We start from the raw sequence: 6,088 nt of genomic DNA on the forward strand, positions 1-6,088 counted from the left end.
TCCGAGGGATCACGGCAAGATGCGGAATGCTGGATCTGCTGGTCCCCGGATCCGGAGTCGAACTCTAAACCCAGAGTCGGCTTGCTCACCCTGGCGTCTCCTCTGCCTCAGCTCGCCGTCGGCCACTCTCCGTCTACGGCAGACGGACTGGTCCCCCTTCTGGTAGAAACGGTTAAGCAGAGAGACATTTTCTGTGGAGCTGTTGACATATATGACATGCAATGGCACGCGGAGAAATTTGGGACGATCTGCTCATTTACAGACGGATTTTATATTTTGTCCTGATTATTGATCACTAGACGATTCAGTAGATTATCATTTCCTCCTTTTATTTAAATAACATTGATAAAGAAATAACTATTTTCTCAAATTTAAGCTATTATGGGTATTGATTATTTCTGGTTGAGTCAAACAGTGTAGCCCCCTCCCCTTTAATACAGACAAAATATATATTTTCCCCTATACGTTTCTTGTATTAATCTTATATATCTTTTATCCTGACCTTGAATCTGAAATAAAGTTTGAATTGGATTATAATTATCAACTATATCAGGTGAAGTTTCAGCCCTTAAATGCACCATAACTAATTTTAGCCTGCAGACTTTAAAGTAATTGGAAGGGCTTTCAATTATGTATTCTGTTTTTCTTTCTCTCTTTCTTTCCCTCTTTCTTTCTCTCCATCTTTCTGTCACAATGGTGCATTGGAATACGCTCTCACCTGCGTGTATACGTCCAGCCCCCAAACTCCCCCTGCTATGTGAAAATGAGATCCAGAGAGGAGCCCTGCAGTGGGGCTTCTCACTCTGCACTCTGCCCCTCCGCAGCCTGGAGGTAGCCTCTGCCAGGGGCCCCATCTAAAAATCACAGTCACGCAAACTGCTTTTCCCACTTTCAATGCATTTTCTATTCCGGCTGATTCACAGACACGAATGGAAGAGGAATCCGAGGGTTATTTTCGGCCGCACACCTAGGGAAGGAGAGAGACAGTCGATAGGGCAACTCCCAAATACGTGCTGGTGGAGAAAGAGAAAATTAACAACAACCTTTGATAGCCTTTACTGTGGCGGGAATCTAACTTTGTTAAAGGAAATTCGCTATAAAAGTTAACTATTACTATAAAAGTTAATGATGTGAGTACATAATAGGGCTGCTCTTATTCTATGGGGTATTTCCACCTTTTACTTTGGAGTTCATAATGAGGCCCTTTAGTGTTACAGACATTTTAAGTAATCACCTAGCACATGGCAATGGAACTGTAATGGAAAATTCAGAGCTATAGATGAGATATCTATTAGCTGTCATTATTGGCGTCTTATTTTAAAAAGGCCCTAAAATGTTTTGTCCCTAATCAGAGGGACAAAGCTGTGAGACATAATAAGTTGGGACTTCTGACCTACATATGATGCCAAAGCTTTCATTTTGTTTGCTCAATTTGTATCTTGTAATTTTCCTCTGCACCCCTTTGCTGTTTCAAATAATTTCCCCACCCACGCGCTGCCATAAAACGCGTGCAAAAGATCAATAAAACAAAGTCTGACACAGATTGACGTGATGTGCTTTGGTAAATTCAAAGCCCTCGCAAACTACAGTAAAGTTGGTAAACACACACATATGAAACGTCTATTTGTAGGTGCTTGGAATCTGTCAGGAGGTCTCAGCTGCCTTAAAACTTCAATCTTAACAATGCTCCAAAGTTCTCCCTCTCCGTCTCGGCGCTCTGTCAGGCGGCTCTCCCAAAGTTTTACCACCTTGCCTCCCCCCCCCCCCCCAGTACCCCTCGAATGCTCTCTCAAACACAAACAAACAGTGCTCTTCAGTCCTCCAGGGCTCTTTGCTACTTTCATTAGTGACAAAGTAACTGGGAAAAGGCTTGACTTGGCTCAGTGCTTACACAGTTCAGTCTCTGTGTTACAGTACTCTCCTGCTCAGAAGTTGTTGTTTTTTTTTTTCAAGTGCAAGAAACCTCATGTGAGGAATGTTGCTCCAAAAACTGTCTGACACGGCTCGTCCCTCAGGGATAACTTTATAAATATGGAAAGGAGAATCAAATATAAATTTGGGGTAGCAAATAGGCACAATGAAAACCAACAAAAATGCTTTTGTTTCAAGTCTCACCTCTGAGCGCGAGGGGGAAAAGGGAATCAAACAAACATAAATAAAAAATGTGACATGTTTGTCGTTAAAAAAATAATGGCAGAGAAGACATTTCTGAGCTTTTACCAACATGATACTGCAAAATAAAGCTATTGGTGTATTTGCCTGAGCCGGCATGAAGCATCTTCATATCCAGCCATTCACATAAACCGTTTAATCGACTCTCTAATTGTGTCGTCCTTCAAAAAAGCTACCCGCACACTACAAGCCTTTGAAATTCTATCAAACGCTTAAAGGCACAGTCTGTTTTCAGATCACCTCAGCTCGCCACAGTACTTGTAGCAAAACTGAGCAGTTATGTGGTGATTTTTTTTTTACCACCCATAGCTTTTAGTTAGGCATCGAGACGCCACACAGCAAGAGTGTGTGCCGCGGCATCAGAGATTTCACTCTGCCTCTCAGCAGGGTGAAATGTTCCCCAGTGGAATCCTTCACCCTCGGGTGGTGGGACCCTTCAGCAGTTCTCGCTGACCTGTGGCCCCGCTCACCCTCTGTCCATTTGGCACTGACTCCACAATGTACTGCAAAAAAAAAACAAGCAGTAACTGAACTTTAAAACTCAGACAAAGTTTTAATCCCAATGAAGTGTCTCCTGAAGAAATAATAATCACTGAAGGCTATTTAGTAGAATACTCTCGCAAATGGTGAAAAACGGAGGCTTAAAAGCAGAGTCGGTCAATTACGCTCGTTAGAGGAGGGCAGATATACAGACACGCATGTACACCACACACACACACACACACACACACACACACACACACTTGACTTGCCTCATTAAAACCCATCCAACTACTAGAACTCAGAGATGTGAATGTTTCCCTTGAGGAGCGGGGCACGTTCATTTTGAGAAAGGCAGAAGATTCAACTTTTTTCTTACTTGCTTATAATTACAGAGATTGCTGGAATGCATGACCCTGAGAATAAGGCTGAGTCCTGGGAGAGTCCACTAGAAGCATCACCATCTTCAGTCTTGCTCTCCATTGTGCGTCTCCCTGGTTGGATGCCACCCACACCGGGCATGAGTGAGGTCGAGGCAGTGCCCCCATCACCAGAGGAGCGCTCCCCGGGGACTTTAACTCTGCTCCAACAAGCCAAACTCCCGAGGCTGAGGGAAAAAAAGTCAAGATAGCGAGCGACTGAAAACATTGCCCTCTCTGAGACATACTTCCGCAGTAAACTGATTAAAAAAAGAACAAAAACAGCACGGAGAACTAACAATCAGAGGGCTTCAGAGTTGGCAAGCGAGGATGAGTACTGCTTTCCAACTTCCCTGTTTATCCAAATTGTTGGGCAATTAAACACTGGAGCAAAATCTCATCATATGTATGCTGCTCACATGAACATTGTGTCTTTCTTTACAAAGAAATATTGCAAATAATAACAGAAGCAATAGGAATCACATACGAATATTCCTGATTTGCCTCTCACTAAAAAGCCACGCCTGTTTCTATAAAGGGTCAGTGTCAGCCTCTACGTGACTCAACATCCTTGCAAACTGAAGGATGTCAACAAATTCAGGAAATGTAGAGTGAGTGGTCCTCGTCAACGATGACCTTCCAGCTGGATATCCACAACTTCCATCTTCCCAAGCCAAGGAGCCCCGCGGAGCAACTCCCAAACCGGGTCATTAGCGCAGTGGTGTCACCAGACAGCAGATCACGGGCCAGAGAGGGAGCAAGAGGGGGACTCCTGGCACTGTAGCGGCTGCTGTGCGATTTGACATTCAGGGCTGGCTGATCTATGGGGCTGGGGAGACAGTGCCCTTGCTCTGGGTCTTCATGAGGAGAAGGTCCTGGCAGTTTTCCCCTTACTTACTCCATCATAAAACTGAGGTCACAAGATGTTAGAGCCATGTAGCACTTCCCTCCTTGCAACATCATGACCTGAGCTGAAGAGTGTTATCATGGTATTAGGGACAATATTATCACCTGCGCCACTGGATCCAGCACTGAGAGCTATTCGACATCACAAGTTAGCTGATCTGTAGCAGGTTGAAATTCCTATACAAACAAAAACATCTAAGCTGGTTAGCTGCATTACTATAATTCCATATATTACATTTATTCTCTTAGACACACTTTAAATTGATTGTCATGGCAATAATCTCTACAAAGATGTGCTATTGGCATGAAGAATACCACTTAACCACAACGGGATGGTTTCATAGTGTGATCAAAAATCATTCTAGGGGTTTTATGTCCTTCTGAAATGGCTTTGACCTCCACAGCCCGTCTCCAGCAAATGGTGACCACTATGAACATGCCAAGAAAGAGGATCCCCTGGGGGCATTACCATGAGCCAAGACGAACATAAAAATCTCCCGGTGAAAGATGGACATTTTCCACTTGGCACTGCCACACAAGATGAAAGCAAAAGATAGCAAACCTTTCAACACTTTCTTTTTTTTATTATTCAGAAATGAGTGATTTTTTTTCTTGCTCATTACCACTCTCTCATTAGATCTTCACTGTAAGATGAGATCAAGCCCACTCACCTCTCTATATGCTGCTAGTTAACTAAGCTGCAGAGTGTAAGAGTGCTACAGAGCCCCTTGTCATAGAACACTTAACACTTTCAGCCAGACTAGTGGTAACGATGTCTGATTACCAGGTTCAATGGATCTCACATTAAATTTAAAGATTTAGTCAAGCATATTTTCAGAATTAAACGCATAGCTCGGCCAAAGAACATGGCTAAAGCTAAGTAGCTACTGCTTTTATATATACTTATATGAAGCAACTGCATCACGGAATTATCATTGGAGAAGCCACAGGGGGGCTGAATTGTTTACAGCAAGTGCTAATGACAACAAACAATAACAAATAATATTTCTTTAGAAAAAAAAAGGATCAATTATCCTTGGTTTATTCTAAACGTGCATGTGACTAGATGTAGGCTAAAATACAAGCACAATTAATTTCGTATGAACAACTCGAACGACTGAAAAAATAGTCGCCACAAAAGCATACGTGGATTTACACAGTACTTCAGCCGTGAGAAACTGACTGGAGCGGACATAGTAAAGCAGATTCCTCAATGAGTAACAACCATAGACTGTATAAATAACAAGAAACAACACCAACATACACACCCGCGAGCTAGCTAACAGCTTTCTGCTAGCTGCAGCTAATGTTAGCCCAAAGCAAACAGCACATAACAGAAGTACGGTACAGTGGCTTACTTTCAGCTCAGGAAGCTAACTTACCTATCCGGTGTTCATGCAGCACATTCCAACAGTCGCCTTCTTCTTAACCCTCCTCTTCCTCCTAGTTATCCTCCATGTTTGGCGTCACAATTTCCTCCACCGCGTTAGCATTCTCATTGCTTGAGTTAGCAGTCTGTGAATTGTTACCATTAAACATTATCCTCTCTTCAAAGGTAACGCGCTCCATAATTAGCTACTTAGCTTAAACGAACTGTAACGCACGCATTTGTCGCATTTCAACAAATCGACTCGACTCTTGTAGTAACGGTTTGACTAGAAACCGTTAGGCTAACTTGAGCTTTAGCACGTTAACATTGTTCTGCAAGTCAGTCAACAAAGCGAAGGTCAACGGTCATCATCACTGAGGATACTTTATTGTCATCACGTAAATTGGAAATATTATCATGATTCAGTTTTTAGTATAGGCCAATGTAAGCCAGTTCGATAACTTGATATATATAATTATTATATGGATGTTAAAGACCATAGACTGTACAGTCATTGTTAAAGACTTACAAATAGTTATGTAGGCTATAGACTTTTAAACCTGGAGAATAAACAAAACTCTCAACCCAGTCAATTAGGCCTTTGAGAGTTTTACGAATGTGAACAATTGTGTGTTCAGTAAATATTCCTGTACAAACTTTATAGCTCTTTTCATACACAAAGGACATTTAATGTACTTATTTTATTTGATGTTATTTATATAATATTCATATTGTTTATATT

The sequence above is a fragment of the Semicossyphus pulcher genome, unplaced genomic scaffold, assembly GCF_022749685.1.
Source record: "Semicossyphus pulcher isolate SPU_LCO1_2020_fin unplaced genomic scaffold, fSemPul1.0.p SCAF_7, whole genome shotgun sequence".
In the NCBI taxonomy this organism is placed as follows: Eukaryota; Metazoa; Chordata; class Actinopteri; order Labriformes; family Labridae; genus Semicossyphus; species Semicossyphus pulcher.